The following is a 23,511-nucleotide window of genomic DNA, read 5'->3' as shown; positions in this document are numbered from 1 at the left end:
TATATGTAGAAAGTTTCCCTTTGTAGTAATAATTTTAACCTGTCACCACCCCTAATATTCTTTTTGATTGTTTCTAAACCTTCAACCATTAACCCATCTGGATTGCTATTGTGTGCTGTGTGAAAATGTTTAGCCATAGGATAATCCAAGTTAACCTTCCTAATGGCATTTTTATGCTCGGAGACTCTGTCTTTTAGACGCCTTTTTGTACGGCCTATATAAAAACAGCCGCAGGAGCATGATAAAGATACACCACAAAGGTGGTATTGCAGTTGATGACTGCTTGAATGTTATATGTTTTGTTAGATTTGAAATCAATAAATTGTTTGCATTCTTTCATGTTGGAGCAATGGTTGCAATGACCACATTTGTATGTACCAGTTATCTGTCTATGGAGCCAGGTGGTCTTTTTTTTCACATTAAGATGGCTAGGTACAAGTTTGTCTCGAAGGGTGGGGGCCCTTCTAAATGTAATTTTGGGGGGGACTGGAAATACTTCTCTAAGAGTAGGGTCACTTTTCAACAGGTTCCAGTTGGACAAAATGATCCTTTTAATCGGATTGGCAAAGCTGCTATATTTTGTGACAAAGTAAACTTGATCTTGACTAGATGACTTTCTTTTCTTCTTTTTGAACAGATCTGTCCTCTGAGTGGAGAGAGCTTTTTCATTGGCAGACTGTACAACATCAGTTTGGTAGCCCCTCTGTGTAAAACGATGAGACATGAGTTTGGCCTGCTTCTCATACTCTAGGTCTGAATCACATATACGTCTCAGGCGTTGGAATTGTCCAAAAGGTATATTATTTTTTAGCCAAACTGGATGGAAACTATCTGCTCTCAACATAGTATTTCTGTCTGTAATTTTGCGGAAAACCGTAGTATGGAGCCGGCCATCCAGTCCTTTTGAGATAGTTAGATCTAAAAAGTTAATAGTTGTTTTTGAATGTTCCATAGATAGTTTAACATTCCTATCATTATTATTCAACAAATCATGAAACATAGACAACTCATCTTCAGAACCGGTCCAAATTAGGCAAATATCGTCTATGTACCTCCCGTAGTACTTTATCTTGTCACTATAGACATTATTGTAAACACATTCCTTCTCCCATAGGCCTAGAAAGAGATTTGCATAATTTGGGGCAAAACATGCCCCCATGGCAGTGCCACATACCTGAAGGTATAATTGGTCTTGGAATAGAAATATGTTATTTTTCAATGTCCATTCAGTGAGTTTAATTAAGAAATCGGATGGAGGTGAGCAGTCAGTAGGCCTGTTGGATAAGAAGTGGTTTAAAGCTTTTAGTCCATCGCCATGAGCAATATTCGTGTACAAGGACTCTACATCCATAGTGACCAGATACGAATCATCAGAAACGGTCATCTCATTCAAGATCTTTAAGACATGAGTAGTGTCCTGTATATAAGACGGGAGCTGTTGGGCGAGAGGCTTTATATGAAAATCTATAAATTGGGAGGCAGGTTCTGTAAGAGAACCATTTGAGGATATAATGGGCCTTCCTGGTGGACATTCAAGGGACTTGTGTACTTTTGGGAGCATATAGAATGTAGGTATACGGGGATGTTCACATAAGAGGAAATCGTGTTCTTTTTTTGATATCCATCCAGCCTCCATGGCTGTGGACAAAAGTTCATTCAGTCTCTCTTTTGTGCGATCCATTGGATTGGAAGAGTTGTTCAGTTGTCTTAGGGCTTCTTCAATGTATTTTTCTTTGTTGAGCACCACAACAGCGCCCCCTTTGTCAGCTGGCTTCACGACTATTGAATCATTTTTTGCTAATTGGTCAATGGCCAGTTTTTCAGATTTAGTCAGATTCTCCCTAACCTTCTGAGCAGAGTTGCTGAAAAGTTCTTCAATTTCATAATCCACTTTTTTGGTAAAAGCAGTTAATGTAGCATTCGAAACTGGGGGCATAAAATGTGATTTTGGTCTGAAGGGTGAGCTTTGAACAGTTGTAACACTTCTTTCGCTGTGATGGTGGTACCAGGCTTTAAGGTGGAGGCTGCGGTAGAATCTGAACAAGTCCACTTTAGTGTTGAATTCATTTGTGTGGTAGGTAAGAGGATTACCTCAAGTTCATGGACAGTGTGTTCAAAGATGGGGATGCAGAAGAAGCAAGTGCGGACCCCAAGGAAGGCAACACATGGTACATTCCGCACCACGGGGTGTATCATCCCAGGAAGCCTGAAAAAATTAGGGTCGTATTTGACTGCTCCGCCAAATTTGAAGGCACTTCCCTGAACGACCATCTGCTCACAGGCCCAGACTTAACGAACACTCTAACTGGAGTCCTGTGCAGATTTCGGCAATACAAGATCGCAATCAACTGCGATGTGGAAAAAATGTTTCATCGTTTTCACGTCAGCCCAGAGGACCGTGATTACATGCGATTCCTTTGGTGGGACAATGGAAATACAGAGAGCGAGCCTAAAGAGTACCACATGCGTGTCCACATATTTGGCGCTGCATCGTCACCGGGATGTGCTAACTATGGCATGAAACACCTTGCCACTGAACATGAGAAGGACTTCCCACTGGCAGCGACCTTCATTCGCAAGAATTTTTATGTGGACGATGGTCTGGTCAGCGTCAAATCTGTCGAAGAGGCCAACCAGCTTGTCAGTGAAGCACGACAGATCTGCAGCAAGGGACAACTGCGTTTGCACAAATTCGTCTCCAATAACAGAGAGGTTTTGGATGCAATACCAGAGAGCGAACGTGCCAGTGCTGTCCAAGATGTAGACCTGAATTACAGTGAGCTTCCGACGCAGAGTGTACTTGGCATAAGATGGAACATTGAGCGGGATGCATTTGCATTCAATGTCGTCCTCACAGAAAAGGCAGCCACACGGAGGGGAATCCTATCAACAGTCGCCAGTGTTTACGACCCACTGGGATTTCTAGCTCCCTACCTCTTGAATGGTAAAAGAGTGCTGCAAGAGATGTGCAGACAGGGCGTGGGATGGGATGAGCCCATTCCCCCTGAATTGAGACCCGAATGGGAATGGGAAGCATGGCTCCAAGACTTACAGAGTCTTCAAAAAATTGAAATTCCAAGATGCTTCATTCCTGAAACCCTCGGCACAGTCAGAAAAATTGAGCTGCATCATTTCTCAGATGCCAGCACTAGTGGATATGGCCAATGCACCTACATTAGAGTTGTTGCAGATGAGAAAGTGCACTGTGCATTAGTCATAGGCAAGGCCAGAGTGGCACCAGTGAGGGTTACCAGCATCCCCCGCCTTGAGCTCACAGCAGCAACAGTCTCTGCTGCTGTTAGTAACACCCTCCGAGAAGAGCTGGAGCTGGAAATAGATCAAGAGTTTTTCTGGACTGATTCACAGGTAGTGCTCGGTTACATAAAGAACGAAGCCAGACGCTTCCATGTATTTGTAGCCAACCGGGTTCAGAAGATAAGAGACATAACTGATCCTAGCCAATGGTTCTATGTTGAGACGGGTCAGAATCCAGCAGACCATGCTTCACGGGGTCTCAAGGTGGCAGAGCTACTAAACTCAAGTTGGCTGAGAGGACCATACTTCTTGTGGCAACAAGAAATTGTCACAGACCAAAGAACACCAGAACTTCTTGTGGGCGATCCCGAAGTGAAGGTCTTGAGAACTGACGTGGTTGAACAAGACAACTTCCTGAAAAGGATCTCAAGATTCTCAGATTGGAACACAGCTCTCAACGTTATTGTGCGAATCAAAAGACTGGCACATAAAGACAGAACCGGTCCCATCAGTGTTGAGGAACGAAGAGAAGCTGGTCTTGTGCTAGTCAGAGCAGCACAGAGAGAGGCCTTTGAAGAAGAACTCAAGTTGTTCAGCCAAGGGTATACAAACTTGCCAAAGACTCACAAGATGCATCAACTTGATCCAATATTTCAAGATGGATTGCTCAGGGTAGGAGGCAGACTACGGATGTCTTCTGCATCCCTGGAGTTGAAGCATCCAGTGATCTTACCTAGGGAAGGAATTGTCACCCAGCTCATTCTTGACCACTGTCACAAGAACACGCAGCACCAGGGACGAGGTCAGACTTTGAATGAGCTCAGGGCCAATGGTTATTGGATATTAGGAGCTAGCAAGATAGTAGCCAAGCATATCAAATACTGTGTCACTAGCAGAAAGATGCGTGGTCCGGCAGAGCAACAACGTATGGCGGACCTACCCAGTGACCGAGTCGATCCCTCGCCTCCGTTCTCATACACAGGGATTGATTGCTTCGGCCCCTTTTACACCAAACAGGGTCGTAAAGAATTCAAGAGATACGGTCTATTGATTACCTGCCTGAGCTCCAGAGCTATCCACATAGAAATGTTGGAGGATCTCTCAACAGACGCGTTCTTGAATGCTTTGAGGTGCTTCATAGCTCTTAGAGGAGCAGTGAGACAGATCCGCTCGGATCAGGGGACCAATTTCCTTGGAGCGAAGAACGAATTGGAGAAAGGTCTGAAGGATCTAGACAAAGAGAAAATAGCAACTTACCTTGCAAGTAAGCAGTGTGATTTCCTCATGAACGTCCCTGAGGCAAGCCACATGGGTGGGATTTGGGAACGCCAAATTCGAACGGTCAGGAGCGTCATGAGCACTGTTCTGGCACAAGCCAAGGGAAGACTTGATGACACGTCATTGAGGAAATTTTTCTATGAGGCAATGTCAATCGTTAACAGTCGCCCGCTCACCACAAATACCATCAGTGATCCTAAGAGTCTTGAACCTCTAACTCCGAATCAGTTGCTCACCATGAAAGCTGTTGTGCCACTCCCACCACCAGGCAGTTTTGTGAGAGAAGACCTGTATGCCAGAAAAAGATGGAGGAGAGTGCAATACCTAACGGAGCAATTTTGGAGTAGGTGGCGAAAAGAATACCTGTCTAACCTAAGCCTCAGACAACAATGGCATGTGCCCAGAAGAAATGTGAAAGTGGGAGATATTGTTATTGTCAAAGAGGATAATGTTCCAAGAAATGAATGGAGACTTGCCAGAGTTGTGGAGGCGACAGAAGAGGATGATGGTTTGGTGCGCAAGGTTAAAATCCAGATAGGACAAAGCAAATTAGGAAAGCGAGGTGAACGCTTAACGCAACCAACCTTTCTAGACCGGCCAGTTCAAAAACTAGTAGTGCTAGTAGAACATTATGAATAGACAAGAATCAAACAGCACTTAATGCTGATCTTTAGTGTTTAAGATCTCTCACAAGAATAGGTGGTTAAGTTATTTTGTTATTTTGTGAAAATTCCAAGATTTAATTCCAAGTTTATAAACAGGTAACATAAATCTTTGAAATTTTGGTGGCAGTGTAGCTGGCGCTGAAAATGTGTACCAATTTAATTGCTGCATTTATATTTTTGTATATTATTTTCTTGCAATATTTTTGGTTTAAGATATTTGTATATTCTTTTTATTTCTATATTTCATGAATAATTGTAAAAATGTGAATTAATAATTTGATGTTTAATGGTGACGTGATGACGTGCACAGGTGGTCATGTGACTAATTTCAGTAAAGCCCTTTAGCAGCTCCTAATTTTCCGGTCAGAAGGCACACATGGTATGTTAACTGCATTTTCTGTGTATTTTGTGTTTATTTCATGTCAAATATGCTGTAAGATTGTTAATGTAAAGTTTCATGAAGGCCACATGGACAATGACAGACTGAAAAGGATATTGACCTTAAGACATTAATTTGCTTGGCAAGATGACGATGCTAAGACTGTATTTTCATTTCATTTCAGTTTTTCACAGTGCTTTGGTGTTTTGTATGGTGTATGAAGAAATTAAAGTTTCCTGCTTGAACATCAAGCATCAGTCGATGCGTGGTTTAATTCTGGCCAGAAGAAAAGCGTTAGGGGCAGCTACAAAATGGACTCACAAAAATCACAGTAAGAAAAATAAGCTTACATAAAACATATTGTGAGACAAAAGGTAGCCTATGTGCTGCATTGTCAGAAACAATCTATATTCTATATCACTCTATATAATCTATAACACTCTATATTAATTGCGCTCTTGTGGCAACTGGTAGCTTATTCCACTGTTGATAAACAATGACAGAAAACTGTTTGGATTAGGGTTGCCTTGTGTGAGTGGAGGGCAAGGCTAAACGATTGGTATTGGAGGAACTCAACGCCCTGCTAGGAATATATGGCTTTAGCATATCCTTTAGGTAAGCCGGAGCAGAACCTGCTTTAACTTTGTAGGCAAGGGTCAGAGCTTTGTGTTGAATTTGAGCAGACACAGGCGGCCAATGCATGTTAAACTTGGATTTTTTTTAGCACTCCTCAGCTGGCAGGTGGGTCGGAGATGGCCCATGGGTCACTCAGCAGACAACTTGAAAAAACTGCACACTGACCATTTCAATCTCTTGCCTGATGAAGGTCTGGTACCGAAACATCGTTCATTAAAGTAAAACAGTGACCACGCACACCAACCATTTTGAAGTACATAGAAAAATAGAATATTTTTTATTTAAGTTTTATGTTTTAGAAAAATATAGCATGTCAACAAAAACACATTTAGACAAAACAAAAAGCATACAAGGACTAGTGTGGTCCTTTACAGTCTGTGTGCAGGAGTTTTTTCAAGATGTCAGCCAATGCATGTTGAGAAAAAGTGGCGTGACATGCGCCCTTTTGCGTTGGTTGAACACCAGACGCGCCGCCGTGTTCTGATCCATTTGAGGGTCTTTTTGGACTGGCAGGAAGACCAATCAAGAGGGAGATGCAGTAGTGGAAGCGAGAGATGACCAAGGCCTGTCCCAGAAGCTGAGTGGCATATTGGGTCAGGAGGGTCATCCCTATGTTCCCCAGGTCCTATGTTCCGCGGGGCCTATGTTCCCCAGGGCCTATGGTCCCCAGGTCCTATGTTCCCCGCAACACGTTGTTGGTTGCAACCGGTTGTTGTTGCTGCAATTCTGACAGGTTAGGTTTAGGGATAGTTTTGGTCATGGCACAAATTTACAACTCAGAAACATTGCATTACTGACAGGTTAGGTTTAGGGATGGTTTTGGGAAGGGCACAATTTGAAAACTCGGAAACATACAATGCAGGGAACATAGAACGCTTTTTTAGAAAAAGGGTGCTAAGTTCCCCGGTCCCATACAAAGACAGGGGAACATAGGACCAGGGGCACATAGGACCCGGGGAGCATAGGTACGCTCCTGGGTCAGGTATGGTCGGATCTTTTTTTATAATGTACAGTGAGAAGCGGCATGATCGAGCAACCACTGTGTGGTCTGACAATGATAGATGGTCATCAATCATGACACCCAGGTTTATTGCAGACTTGTTTGGGGCGACAGTGGCTGAGCCCATAGTGAGTTTGATATCATGGTAACATGAATCCTTGGTTGGGATCACCAGGAGGTCAGTTTTAGCGAGGTTTAGCTGAAGGTGATGTCCCTTCAGCCATTTGGATATGTCAGAGAGGCAGGCTGAGATGTGTGTAGGGACAGTGGAGTCCTTTGGATCGAATGACAGATATAGCTGTGTGTCATCAGCACAGCAGTGGTAGGAGAAGCCGTGAGCACGGATTACATGGCCCAGAGAGGCACATGGTAAATAGGAGGGGTCCCAGCACTAACCCTTAGGGCACCCCTGTGGAGAGTAGGGATGGGATATCGGTATCGGGTTCAGATATCAACACAATTCAGATATCGGATCGGAATTTTCCCAAAGTATCGGAACTTTTTTGATCATGACATTGAGCCAAGTGTAATGTTAAAGTGGTAGTTCGCTATTTTAGACATTAAGCCCTGTTTGTGTGACTTCTGGGGTGAAGTAGAGATGTTCTCATCACAATTTTGACATTTGGTGCTGAACGGAGCATTTGGGTATCCAAGACTGCAGCCCCCCCCCACCTTTACATTGACTCCAATGAAGCACTCAAGCAATCGATCATAAAATGGCATTAAACTTTCGTTTGCAGAGACATGAAACTCACCGAGTGGTCAGAGGTGGGCAGCGATACGTTGGCTCGAAAATCACCGCGAAATACGCTTCCAGAGAAGATATATTCATTATTGTCCGTCTTCATTGATTGTATTGGTTTGACTAGTATTACTCCGCGCGACCGGAAATGGGGGTGCGTTTGTTTACGTTACTATCTATGGTTTGTATGCAAGCTGTAGTTTTTGTAGCCAGTCCCGCTCAAAGATAGCCGTTCTACCTCGCTCCTTGATGTCTACATAAACAACACACTATCGCTACCTACTGGCTGGATGTCTACTGCTATTCAACGGCGTCTGGGGAAAAATAGGTCCGCCAAATGCTAAACAACAGTTAGAAGGCATATTTCGCTGCAATGTTCGGGTCAATTTATCGCTGTCTACCACTGACCACACGGTGAGTTCCATGTCTTCTCAAACAAAAGTTTAATGCCATTTTATAATCGATTGCTTGAGTGCTCTATGGGGGGGCTGCAGTCTTGGATACCCAAATGCTCCGTTCAGCACCAAATGTCAAAATTGTGATGAGAACATCTCTACTTCACCCCAGAAGTCACACAAACAGGGCTTAATGTCTAAAATAGCGAACTACCACTTTAATTTGAAATCATAACATTTGCATATTAGTTTTCAGGATGGGATTGTTACTTTTTTACTTCTTACTTTTTACTTATTAATTGGTTTCCTGGTCTTCTGACTTCCTTTTCTGACCAAATAATCTTCTTGGGCCTACCTCAAGTTGAAACCCATGCATATATGTGGTTTTGGTATAGGATCGGAGTAGTATCGGTATCGGCAGATATCCAAATTTAGGTATTGGGATCGGATCGAAAGTGAAAAAATGTGCATCCCTAGTGGAGAGGTGATGAGTTGAGGACAATTGTCCTTGCCATTGCACGTTAATCGACCACCCAGAGAGGTAGGATTTAAACCAGGAATGGACTGTGCCTGTGATGCCCATGTTTGAGAGTATAGTAATAAGTATGTCATGGTTGACCCTATCAAAGGCAGCAGTTAGGTCCAGCAGGATTAGTATGAAGGATTTTCCTTCAGCTTTGGCAGCCCTTAAAGCGTCTGTTACTGACAGTAATGCCCCGTGTACATCAAGCGCTACCAACGCGACCGGGTAGCTGGGGTAGTTGAAGAAGTTTCGCCATGAATTCGTTTTATTCGCTCTGGACGCTGCACTGACATGTTTGATTCAGCTAATCACATAACGGCTCTGTCTTGACAGCCTGGGACATTTCTCGATATGAACGTTCCGATTGGTTTTCGCCGAACAGCGTCATAGCGAATTCGCTTAAGATTAGCTTGAGTTTAATCGTCAAAAGTCGCCCTGGTCGCTCAAGAAGCTTCGCCCCTGGCGAATTCGCTCCGGTAGCGCTGGTCGCGCACCCTCCATAGAAAATGAATGACTTCCGTCGCTTCATTCGCGTTGGTCGCTCCCGATGTACACGGGGCATAAAGCTGTTTCAGTAGAGTGGCCACTTCTGAAGCCAGACTGTTTTGAGTCAAGTTGGTAGTGGTGCGCGGGACGTTGATATTTACAGCCCGCCCCAACCCAACCCATCACGCAGCCAACCCAACCCAACCCGGCCCGAAATATTACACAATGATTTTTAACCCGACCCGACCCGCCCCGACCCGCCCCGCTTATTTTTTGTTTTTGTTTAATAGGCCTAAATAAATGTGTATTTTGATATAGCCTATGGGCCTATTAAATAAACATAAATTAAATGTCTGCGGCGGCGCCGAGGGGATGCGTATGTCCTAGACTGCCAGATGCGTGTGGCAGCCATTCACCCTTTATTTCCCTCTTGGATCAATAAAGTTAGTCTAGCATCTTGACCGCAGCACATCCACCTGACGATTGTGGTTTTAATTCCATTTTTCGTTGCCACATCAGACACCTAAGCAGCTCTGTGCGTGCCATATGAATTTACTATGATGTGGGGTGCCAGTCGGGTTGTCTGTGTGCTCATGGCTGTGAGACGTGGTGGGGTCGCCACCTGTTAGGAAGCGCATGGACAGCGCTGTTTTTTCCCTCCCCTTGTTGGAGCTTGTGGGTTGTCAATGGAAGGAGAGAAATAAGCGTGCGCGCGTGCTGGACTTTGCTATTCCCATGGAAAGATGACTACTTTCACAGAATTGCTGTATAGCCAATTGTTATTAAATAAATACTTGGAGATGAATTGCATTTTAGTAGGCTACATGCAAAAGTGACAACGATAGCGAAAGCGAATAGGCTGCTACCTCAACAGCCGAGGTTACAACGTCCAGGCTCTCCTGCTTTTAACACTCGGGGATACAAATAGATGCTATTCAAGTAAAACTAAGGAATATACCACAACACATTTATTTAGGCCAATTGATCTATTACCCCCAACACCAGGTAGCCTATCAATCAAGACCTATGGACACCCTTTCAACCTCTACCTCGCATAACATTTAAACTTCACGATAGGCTGCATTAAAGATTGCGTTTGAACTGATATGATGTAGCCGACATGAGTGTGTCAAGGGATGGCTGAGTTTTAAAACGTTAAATGAAGACAGGAATGGCATTATCTTACCATTTGACACATGGGACACTGCTACTCACTTTCAGCTGGCTGAGGCGGTATTCCAGGAATCAAAAAGATAGCCCTGATGTCCTTATAAATGTTTCGATTCAAGTCATCGAACAACAAGCAGTGATGTTCGGGGCGCATAGCTTGTTTATAGCCTGCGCAAGCGTCGCGTGCTTTAGTTTCTTCATTTTTTTCCAATAGCCCTGAAGTAGGCCTATTCCTCATCTCGCGCCTTGACCAATTATTCGACATAGTCGGTTGTCTCTTTGCAAGACTGTCCTGAACAGACATGAACATAAATTATTTTCCTTTCGAACCATTCACTAGCATCTGAAGTAGGCAACCGCTCAGTAGAGCTCCTTTGATGAATGCAAGACCAACAGTTCTCTGCTAATAGCCTAACTAAGATTTGAGGATGAGCCACTCGCCTATTTTCGATATGCTGGATGACAAGACCATGTAGGCTATAGACGTGTCTTTTTTGTATTGATTCTAAAACTCAACCGATGGTGGTCAATGCAAAGAATGTTACCGATAGGCTACTCTTTGTAGACTGAGAGGCGCGAGTTTAACATGCATTTGAAGCGCGTTGAGTTGTGGTGCATATCAGCCCTGGATATCAGGTCATAGCCTATGGAAACATCCTGTGTTGGGGCAAACTTAAAAGCAGGGCATATTCGTAACGTTTACCTCGCCAGATATGCATCATAACGTAAGCCCGCGATGGGTAAAATGCGCGTTACAAGGCTGGAACACTTCACCTTGGGAAAGTGACCGCCTCGCTATAGGAGCGGAACACAACAGCCTTCGGGGGCTGAACGCAAGCGCACTCATAAAGGACAGAGAAAGCAAAACGGATTAGCCATAGTCTTTGGAGAATGCCATGATATAAAATAATAGATTAAGTCCTGTGGATCGGTTGTTGTCAGTGTGCTTTTTTATTTCAACTGCTTAAATAGCCTAATGTTCAACAATCAATGTCCATCACCATTAAGCTAAAATATTTAGACGGCTTGCTTCTCTTTGAGTGAGAGCGGGGGGCGAGAGAGCGAGAGCTTCACGTGAGTCCACGCTATAGTGATGCGCGGGAACTAGAACCAGAAGGAGAGCGAGAGCTCCACATTGGCTGCTTGCTTGCATTCTGGTTCTGTGCGCAGGGGGAGAGAGCAAGAACATGTGCATACGCCGTCAATTGGCATTCTACTGTCTCGGATGTGCGCTGATGTTAACAGTGTAGGCCTAATTAGTGTAATTATGACGACTGTCTGTGATCTGACCCGACCCGACCGCAACCCGTGGATTCTTAAGAACATAACGGCCCGACCCACCTGCCCTGCGGGCTAACCCGAGGGCCCCGCTGGGTTCGGGCCGGCCTGCACATCACTACAAGTTGGTTATGTTGAGTTAGGAAGGCAGTCTCTATGTCTCATTCCACACCAGGGGGTCAGGATTTGGCTGGTTAGCTTCGCTGATTAGCAAGGCACTTCCTCGCTGCCATTTTCACAAATTCGCTAATTTCCGATGCCACTTTGCTCAATAATGATTGGTGGGTGCGCAAGTTTAGTGTTGGTCACACTTTACAGGTCTGTGGTTGGGCACCTTATAATACCTCCATGTATCCAATGCCCGTCTTCCATACAGCTTTCTTGTCAACCAGAGAATCGTACATGAGACAGAGATAAATAGGGCTGGTTCTTTTCCGGTATCTCTGTGTTGTCAGGTGAACGCCCCTTTAGGAGACTTTTGATTAGGAGACCTTCGGAGTCGTGAGGTTGAGAACAAATGAAGTCCCCTCAGCGCTGTAGATGGCGGTAGTGCACGTCTTGTCCAAATACCACAAAAAGAGAAGATGAAGGAGGGACAACGCCCCCTTAGGAGACTGAATTTTGAGCACACTCCTTTGCATTGGATGGGCGGGTTTTAACATATATTTCTCTCTTATTTGATTTTTGGGTCAACCTTACTTCAGTCAGTAATGTGGCACGTAATTGGCTGAGTAAACAGGCGTTGGAAGTGAGCTCCATGAAACTCCATCATTGAAAAATGTGTTCAATTTTGTCTGAATTCACTATCCTAGCATTGCCCATTGAGATGACTGGGGGCAGGACTTATTCAATCTCTCCAGTTCTTATAGTCCAGCGGATTGGTGAATTGATCATGCACTTTTGAGTAAAAGCATGAAAATTGGTACACATATACCTCTTCCTATGCTTATTAATATAAGCGTTGGAGGCGTCGCGAAAAATGAAGAATTTTCAAGATGGCCGCCAAATCCAATATGGCCAACCCAAATTAATAAAACTACTTGACACGTTGTTGTAAAAGCATGAAAATTGGTACATATATCCTTCTTGATATGCTGATTAATATTAGCATTGGAGGCGTAGCGAAAAATTATGAATTTTCAAGATGGCCGCCAAATCCAATATGGCCAACCCAAATTAATGAAACTACTTGACACGTTGTTGTAAAAGCATGAAAATTGGTACATATATCCTTCAAGATGGCTGCCAAATCCAAGATGGTCCATATTAACGAAACTACCTGACACTTTGTAGTAAAGGCCTGAAAATTGGTACTCTTAAAATGCTGATCAATGTTATTGTTGGAGGCGTCGCGAAAAATGCTGTATTTTCAAGATGGCCGCCAAATCCAATATGGCCAACCCATATTAGTGAGAAACCATCATGCACTGCGTCATAAATGCCTGAAATTTGGTAAATACATACTCTATGATGTACCTATTAATGTTAGAAATGGAATTGTTGTGTAAAACCAAAATTGAGATGTTCAAAATGGCCACCAAATGAAATATGGCCGACCCATATAACAGGAATTGTATAGCAGATGAGTGAATCCATTATGCACGTAGTAAAAGCATGAAAATGGTTACACATTTCCTTCTTTTTCAGCTGATTAATATTAGATGTGTAAAACACAGAATTTTCAAAATGGCCAACCCACATTAACTACCGGGCACTTTGTGGTAAAAGCATGATAATTGGTAGCCTACACAGTTACATCTTTATGTGCAGATTAATATTAGGAATAGAGGTATGAAAAAAATATCAGAATTTTCAAGACAAATCAAACATGTTTGACCCATATTAGTGTAACCACCATGCACTTTGTGGCAGGATCATGCAATCATCACACATCAAATATGGCCAACCCATGTATAAATGGGCATAAAATATCCTATATTTATCTCAGTATAAATTTCTCTGTACTTGTAGTAGAAACATATTTGTAGTCTTTGATGAGTCAATAAATATTTTAGTCACATTTTCAAAGGATTTGAGCCATTTATCATTGAAATAAATGTGCACAACCTTCACTCAAGTACTGTAGGTAACAAAACAAAATCTTGTCCCCCCTCAACATGGGGGTTAAATCAAATCTTATCAACTTCACCTTGCATATGATGCATAGTTTGCATACCTTGAACTACAAATACAGAAATGGGGGTTCACCATAAGCCAAATCTTGCACACCATTATTATAGCCAAAAAATGAATCCTAATACTGTCCAAGTAAAATTTCACTCAAGGTTACTCAAATTTACATACCCCGAGTTGACTTTGCACCAACTGTGCCATTCACCATTTATTCAAAGTTTATGTGTATCTTTAAATTAGGCATTGTTGGCAGTTTGATTGATGTTGGCCATAGGATATACCACAACCTGGGGAATCCCATGCTGCTTTGCACAATCGTTCTGATCTGAAAGACAGCATGGATTCCATCCCTCAGCAAAGTACCAGATCTTGGTCTCCATTCAGAGAGCAGGGAAGGGTGGAAAGGCGACGACTGCAGTTTGTTTGAAAAGATACAACTGACACGATTGGCTTTGGGCTATGCATATGCCAAATTAAACATTCGTAACACCCAATTAACGTCCATGGGCAATTTTAAACCACACCTTTCCTATGAGAAATTGCATATGTAACCTTCAGAGTATCTCACTTGTGAGATCAACTAGTGTTAACCAGGCAAGACATACCCATACAAAACGCATGGGACAGGATTGCAGTTCGTTTGAAAACCTTGAAGTACAGCTAGAAGTAGTAATTAATTATTGGTTTCTTTTTTTAACCATGTCTTAACCATGTCCATGAATTGACAAATCAATTGAACTTCCTAGCAACCTTGAAATCTTGATCCCTTTGAATTTGTAGTCATGAGAGGCATATTAAACACAAGGCCTATGCAGTCGTCACTAACTTCTAGAGGTACTGTATATCCCACAATGTGCCTGGAGGATTAATTAATATGGGTTGGCTATATTTGATTTGGCGGCCATCTTGAAAATTCTGGTTTTATTTGCTATGCCTCCATTTCAAATATTAATCAGCATATCAAGAGGTAAATGTGTACCATTTTTCATGCTTTTACTACAAAGTGGGTGTTAAATTCATCAATGGTTTCATTAATATGGGTTGGCCAGATTTGATTTGGCGGCCATTTTGAAAATTAAACTTTCTTGCAATGCCTCCATTTCTTTTATTAATCAGAATATAAAGAAGTAACTGGGCACCCATTTTCATGCTTTTACAACAAAGTATCAGGTAGCTTCATTAATATGGGTTGGCCATATTGGATGTGGCGGCCATCTTGAAAATACAGCATTTTTCACGGCGCCTCCAACGATAACATTGATCAGCATATTAAGAAGGACATGTGTACCAATTTTCAGGCCTTTACTACAAAGTATCAGGTAGTTTCATTAATATGGGTTGGCCACATAGGATATGGCGGCCATCTTGAAAATTCTTCATTTTTCGTGACGCCTCCAACGCTAATATTAAGCAGCATATGGAGAAGGATATGTGTACCAATTTTCATGCTTTTACTCAAAAGTGCACGATTAGGCCCTTTTGTGTGTCTAATCCGCCGGACTATTATACTACCTCCATGTTCCTCACACTTGTGTCAGTGCACTGATGGTTAGTGGGGCGTTCACGCTCGGGGATCGGGGAATTCAAGCGGCGTAAATGAAAAACGGCAAAACAGTTAAGAATTTCGGAGCACTGTGAAATTTCTTGACAACATTTCATTATTAACGCACAGACAAAAAGCGTCTAAGAAAGTAGGCCAGGCCTTTACTTTTTTCCCACACACATAGCCTACACATTCTACATGAGGGGTGTTGGTCACAGGGCCAGTTTTTCAAAATTCCTCCCAGTAAAAGGGCTGAACATATTACACATTTATATCTATCTTCACATTCATTACACATTCATTTCTATATGGCCCTATATCTCCTCTGCTATTTCCTGCCTGCCGCTTAACTCATTATCATATAACTGTAAAACAAAGCCTGGGCAGTGTCAGTAAACTTATCCCAACTGTCCCTTCTCTGAAGGTTTTTTATTGCTCCAAAACCCAAGTGAACTACAACAACTAAATTGACTAGGCTTTTGATCCTTCCATCTTTCAAACAGTCATGGTTTTCTCTATGGGCTGTAATATTTACTCCAGGAGGGAAATGTGAAGGAAATTGTGGAAATGGTTGTTACTTTTTTTTTTTTTTAATTATATTCCGAAAATGGTTTAAGAAAAGAAAAAGTTTTACAAAAAAAAAAGTTTTTTACATTTTCGGAAACTATGGCGACATATTTCGGAAACAACTGGGTGACCACATTTTAAATATATGACTTTTCTCTTATCATGAATATAATAAACTTCCTGAGTATATAAACTTCCTCTTATTATGATTCCACAACTGAAAAGTTTCTTTTTACAAAAGGTGTGAGATACAGTTAGGCCAATACACATTTGGACATCATCACAAGTTTCATACTTTTGGCTCTTTGCTCCATCACAATGGATTTGAAATAAACAAACAAGCTGTGGGCATATAGACAGGGTAAGGGTATAAAGACAGAGAGAAAGAAAGAAGAGTGACATGTAAACTGAGTCTAATGTTGGTCTGTCTGTTCCACAGAGTCATGTCACAGAGACCAGAGTCATCTGCACAGAGCTCAGTGTCCTTGAAGAGTGACTGGTCAAAAGATGGCAACCTTCCAAACTTCAGACGGGAAAGCATGTCACCTGAACAAAGGTGTGGTACATAATCTATAATAAGTGTGTGTGTGTGTGTGTGTGACACTGGCTTTCTTTTGTTCGTCTCTCTTTTCCACAGTGTCATGTCACAGATAACAGACTTCTCGAAGAGTGACAGGTCAAAAGATGGGTACCATCCAAACTTTAGAGAGGACAGGTCAAAAGATTGGGACCAACCAAACGTTTAGAGAGGACCAGTCAAAAGATGGGGACCATCCAAAGTTTCGAGAGGACCGGTCAAAAGATGGGGACCTTCCAAACTTTAGAGAGGACAGGTCAAAAGATGGGGACCATCCAAAGTTTAGAGAGGACAGGTCAAAAGATGGGGACCATCCAAAGTTTAGAGAGGACAGGTCAAAAGATGGGGACCATCCAAAGTTTAGAGAGGACCGGTCAAAAGATGGGGACCATCCAAACTTTAGAGAGGACCGGTCAAAAGATGGGGACCATCCAAAGTTTAGAGACGACCGGTCAAAAGATGGGGACCATCCAAACTTTAGAGAGGAGGACACATCATCTAAAGTCAGGTATGTCAAACAAGGTGCAGTATGTTCCTCAGTGTGACATATGGTGTAGTAGCACATGTTGACTTCAGAGGGGAAGATGACGTATGGCACATGATTGCAGGTATTTGAAACTCCTCCTATATAGTCAGTCTAGCACACATTAGTATGCTTATTGCTACAGTAAACCTAGAATAGCCCGGGAACACTGACCTAAGGTGAGTTAAATGGCCTCATTTGAGCCATGAAAGACGACCTGAGGCACGTTTAAGGGCCTTCCTGGAGGACTGAAAGCGGTTTAAGACAGAATAAATTGATAAATAAATTGATAAAATTGCAAAACAGCAAAAGAGGAGACATGACGCAGGTTGGTCAGACTGAGCAGCAGGAACTTCTGATTGTCTGATTTATTTCTAGAAAGCATAAGAGGAGTCGTCAACCAGACAGCAGTGGCCAGAATGAGCAGCAGGATCTAGCTGCTGTATTCCAGGTATGTGCATTGCTTTTGTATTGATATAGTTCCTGTTTTCATGTATTTCATGAAGTTACGTTAACAATACAACATGTTACTTATCATACTCTATTGTCCTAATGAAGTTATATTAGGAATAGAACATGTCATCTAACACACTGTACATGAAGTTACGTTGACAATATAAAATGTCATCTAACATAAAGACATAAATACACACATAAAACATGTATGCAATGTTTTATGTGTGTATTTATGTTTTTTAGAGTGTGAGTTTTTAATGCAGTGAATGTTCATTTATGTTTTAATGGTGAGACCAAAGATACATTTCATGCTTGCATGAAAAAATAAAGTATATATTATATTCTATATATTCTATATTCTAACTGTACACTATTATCTTAATTCCACATGCAGCCGGAAATTGCATGATTTTAACTTTGACCATGATGGCAAATGCACAGGCAACAGTTTGGACATACAGTCCCAGGAAAAAGTTTGTACACCCTTTGAAATTTCTTACATTTCTGTCAAAATTGATCATAAAACATGGTCTGATCTTCCCGAAAATCTCAAGAAGGAACAATCACAGTCTGCTTTAATTAATTCCACCCAAACATTTACATGTTATCATATTTTTACTGGTCATAAGGCCATAACATTCACAGGAGAGCAGGGCATAAGTAAGTACACCCTTGCATTAAGTAGGTTTTGACCCTCAGATAGTTGCAATATCATCAACCAGACTTGTCCTGTAGTTGCAGATCAGATTAACAAAACAATCTGTTTGTATCTTGTCTCCCTCTTCTTTAGAAAAATGCCTCTCGTCAGCAAGGTTTGTGGGATGTCTGGAGTGCATAGCTTTCTTGACTTCAGGCCATATAATCTCAATTGTTTTTTGTCAGGGCTTTGACTGGGCTATTCCAGAATGTGTATTTCATTATTATGAAGCCATTCTAAAGTCGATTTGCTTCTAAAGTATGGGCTGTTGTCACATTTCAGGACCCATACTCTTGTGTGCTTCAACTGTGTGACAGACTTCCTCCCGTTTTTTCTGTAAAATATCACAATAAACTTGAGTTCATTTTTCCACTGATAATAGCAAACTGTCAAGGGCCTAATGCAGCAAGGTAGCCGCATATAATGATGCTCCTGCCACCATACTCAGAAGAGGAGATGTAACCAAGAATAGCTAAAAATGGGATTCATTCTGCTAATCTAAAACTAAAGGGGTTTCTGTCCAAAAAAAATATTGCTGGACCTTTTGAGGTTTGCGAAAAAGCATTTATATGCTTCATAGAATTACTGCAAAATATTCTGTAGACCAACGTTGAAACCAAAGTTGAATTCTTCAGGGGAACACACAATGTCATGTTTGGAGGAGAACTGGAGAACCACACCTTCACCAAAACATCATCTCCACCTTTGAGTATGGTGGCGGGAGCATCATTATATGCGGCTACCTTGCTGCCTCAAGCCCTTTTCAGTTTGCTATTATCAGTGGAACAATGAACTATGTGAAAAAAGTGAGGTAGTATGTCACACAGTTGAAGCACACAAGAGGATGGGTGCTGAAATGTGACAACAACCCATACTTTAGAAGCAACTCGACTTATTAATGGCTTCATAATAATGAAATACACATTCTGGAATAGCCCAGTCAAAGCCCTGACAAAAAACAATTGAGATTATATGGCATGAAGTCAAGAAAGCTATACACTCCAGACATCCCACAAACCTTGCTGACGAGAGGCATTTTTCTAAAGAAAAGGGAGAGCAGATACATCCAGATTGTTTTGTTAATCTGATCTGCAACTACAGGAAACATCTGGTTGAGGTTATTGCGACTAACTTGGGGTTAAAACCTATTGAATGCAAGGGTGTACTTACTTATGCCTTGCTGTCCTGTGAATGTTTACATCTTATGGCCAATGAAAATATGAAAACTTGTAAATGTTTGGGTTGAATTAGTTAAAGCAGACTCTGGTTGTTCCTTCATGTGATTTCCAGGAAGATCAGACCATGTTTTATGACCAGACAGAAAGGTAAGAAATTTCAAAGGGTGTACAAACTTTTTCCTGGGACTGTAAATAGACAGGGGCTGCTGCTGTATAAAATATACTGTATGAATAATGCGAATTTTATGTCACTTTTTTATGCACTAGAGCACCAGTCACAATGTACGCAGACACGTGTGTAGGTGCAATATTGACAAAACCCTGAGGGGTGATCTTCTGAACGTCTATGTTGATGTAATAGCTTTTTCCAGTTTTCCTTTTGTTTCCTTTTAACTACTACTGGTGACTGAGTTGGATTCTCTTCACTCGTGCAGGTGAATGATGAGGAGAAGTTGTTGTTCCATTTAGTCTAAAGACCATTTAATGCAGCAAATGTTGGGTTTTACAAATAATTTAAAACTTGGAAAATAAAAGACAATTAACTGAGAGTGGGTCTATATGCAATGAATCAGTTCAGTCCAGCCCGGACTGTTTGACCTCTCAGCCACACTGGATGCCGTCACCTTTGCCCCTTAAGGCTCCAACTACAGTCTTCTGCCCCTTAGATGTCACCTACAGTATGTTACAAAGTGCTCCAGTCTTCTGCCCCGTAGATGTCACCTACAGTATGTTACAAAGTGCTCCAGTCCTCCGCCGCGGTTGCATGTGTAGTTCTAGGCACGCAGCAATCATATTGCTTGTGGTTACTGAATGTGCTTTGTGCTTCAGGTGCTTGAGAAGAAAATCAACACCTTTGTGAAGAGCGAGCTGCAGAGACTGAAGAGGATTCTTAGTCCAGATTATCAAGAAGACTTTGAGAAGAGAGAAGAGGATGAGCGTGATGCCAGAGAAGGAGCTTTCAAGATGGCACTGCACTTCCTATGGAAGATGGACAGAGGGGATCTGGCTGGCAAACTGAGAGAAAGTAAGAATCCCCCCTTCCCCTCTGGGACACAACATCAGTTTTCTTCTTCATTTATTTGTACCAATTACAAAACATTGGTATATTTTAAGAGTCCATGTAAACCTGAACATTTTGTGTCATTTGCTCTAGTACTTTATTTGTATCACTTATGTACAACTACAATACCACTAGCTCAAAGGAACAACTGTGATTGTGACTGTGTCAGTTGTTTGTATGATTACTGTTTTTGCTTGTGAACCAGATGAGCTGGATGTACTTTGTCAGGATGAGATGAAAAGAAATCTCAGGACCAAATACCAAAAAGTGTTTGAAGGAATCCCCAAGTAAGGGAACTCTACCCTGCTTGAGAATATCTACACAGAAATCTACATCATTGAAGGAGGAAGTGGAAAGGTGAATGAGGAACATGAAGTCAGGCAGATTGAGTCCAGATCCAAGACACCAGCTGGACAGGATAAACCAATCAGGTGCAGTGACATCTTCAAGCCCTTACCTGGTGAAGACAAACCAAGCAGAAGAGTTATGACGAAGGGGGTAGCTGGCATCGGCAAAACCATCTCCATTCAGAAGTACATCCTGGACTGGGCTGTGGGAAAAGACAACAAAGAGATCCACTTCATTTTCCCTTTGCCTTTTCGGGAGCTCAACCTCTTGAAAGACAAACAACGCTCTTTGATGGATCTTCTTCACCACTTCTTTCCAGAGCTGAAGCAGTTAAGGTTTGGCAACCAAGAGAAGTACAACATACTGTTCATCTTTGATGGTCTGGATGAATGTCGACTCCCACTTGACTTCCAGAAGAATGAAAGTTGGTCTGATGTGGCGGCTGTCACCTCACTGGATGTGCTCCTGACAAATCTGATCAAGGGCAATCTGCTTCCCTCTGCTCTACTATGGATAACCTCCCGACCAGCAGCTGCCAGTCAGATTCCTCCTGAGTGTATTGACCTTGTCACAGAGATACATGGCTTCAATGACACACAGAAGGAGGAGTACTTCAAGAAGAGGATCAGTGATGAGAGTCTTGCAAGCGGAATCATTTCTCACATTAGATCATCAAGGAGCCTCCACATCATGTGCCACATTCCAGTGTTCTGCTGGATCACTGCTTGTGTTCTTGAGATGATTCTCAGCTCTTCGGAATCAAAACAGCTTCCAAAGACTTTGACGGAGATGTACACATTTTTCCTGATTTTTCAAACCAAACAGAAGAGCCAAAAGTATGAAGATGTGCATGACCATGAGCCACAATGGGACCAGGATCTTATCCTTGATCTTGGAAAGCTGGCCTACAACCAATTGGAGATGGGAAATCTCATCTTCTATGAAGAAGACATGAGAGGGTGTGGCATTGATGTCAGAGAAGCAGCAGTACGTTCAGGTGTCTGCACCCAGATCTTCAGAGAAGAATCTGGAATCTTTCAAGCAACAGTGTTCTGCTTTGTCCACCTGAGTATTCAGGAGTATCTTGCAGCTCTGTATGTGTTTCTGATGATGGCTACCCAAAAGAAAGATGTGCTGCCCGTACCCCAATCTCCTCCTGGGGAAGAATCCATGACTATCCTACACAAGAGTGCTGTAGACAAAGCTCTGGGGTATAAAGATGGCCGCTTTGACCTCTTCCTCCGTTTCCTTCTTGGTCTTTCTCTGGAGTCCAATCAGACTCTCCTGTGTGGCCTACTGCAGAGAGGACAGAAGCAGACTGGCAATGATGAAACAATCAGTTACATAAAGGAGAAGATCAGGGAGGCCCCTTCATCAGAGAGGGTGATCAACCTCTTCCACTGCCTAAATGAACTGAATGACCACTCCTTAGTGGAGGAGATCCAGAGCTTCCTGAGTGCAGGGACACTTTCTGAATCCCAGCTCTCACCTGGCCAATGGTCAGCTCTAGTGTTTGTGCTGCTGACATCAGACCAGAAACTGGATGTGTTTGACTTGAAGAAGTACGTCAGATCTGACGAAGGTCTCCTGAGGCTGAAGCCAGTCGTAGAGGAATCCCAAACTCTCCTGTAAGTATGATGGCAGTGAGTACATTTCAGACAAGAGGTTACTGTTTAAAACATGTGACAATGAGTACCCCTCAGGCAAGAGCTCATTAACTGATTTAATTACTGATTAAATAGGGCAGTCATGGGTAATAGGGCAGCCATGGGTAAGCAGTTAGGGTGTCAGACTTGTATCCCAAAGGTTGCCAGTTTGACTCCCGACCCGCCAGGTTGGTGGGGGAGTAATCAACCAGTGCTCTCCCCCATCCTCCTCCATGACTGAGGTACCCTGAGCATGGTACTGTCCGGCCACACTGCTCCCTAGGGACGCCATTGAGGGCTGGCCCCTTGCAGGGGTGAGGCATAAAAGCAATTTCGTTGTGTGCTGTGTTCACTTGTGTGTGCTGTGGAGTGCTGTGTCACAATGACAATGGGAGTTGGAGTTTCCCAATGGGCTTTCACTATATGGTTTTAATTTGTTTTCTCTTCCCCAATTCCAGGCTTGATAGCTGTAGTCTCAGTGAAACAAGCTGTACAACACTGGCATCTGTCCTCTGCAACGCATCCTCAAAGGTGAAGAAACTGGACCTCAGTGGCAACAGAATTGGAGATGTTGGAGTCAAAGAACTTTGCAGTGGATTGAAGAATCCAAAGTGTGGTTTGGAAACACTCAGGTAAGACATGCTCAGTAACTATTAATTGTTTGGTTTGATTAATCAATTCATAGATACGGGGAAAAAAGCAGTGAAAGACAAGAGTGATTTTCTATATTGTAGCTCATCCCAGTAGCTTAGTTATTTGTATAAGGAATGTTTAGCAACTCATTATTTTTGCATTTATGTTGTAAATTGTTAAGATTTTGGACGTTTCCAAAATTCTCTTCTCCAATAAAAATTGAAGGCTGAATACTCTGCGTTGTGTTTTAGATGACTCACTTGCAAAAATAAAATAAGTCTTGACTTCTTAGTTAAAAGGATCGATCAGGATACAATTCATTATAGAAAAAGTGAGATTACAA

The 23,511-nt window shown here is 42.4% G+C and overlaps 1 pseudogene; it reads left to right on the top strand.

Annotated features, from left to right (window-relative positions):
- LOC134437273 (NLR family CARD domain-containing protein 3-like) overlaps positions 1–23,511 on the top strand; it is a 53,293-nt pseudogene that overhangs the window by 27,744 nt on the left and 2,038 nt on the right.

This window comes from Engraulis encrasicolus, chromosome 21, assembly GCF_034702125.1.
Source record: "Engraulis encrasicolus isolate BLACKSEA-1 chromosome 21, IST_EnEncr_1.0, whole genome shotgun sequence".
NCBI lineage: Eukaryota > Metazoa > Chordata > Actinopteri > Clupeiformes > Engraulidae > Engraulis > Engraulis encrasicolus.
The sequence above is the reverse complement of the archived record's forward strand: the minus strand, read 5'-3'. Positions and strand labels throughout refer to the sequence as shown.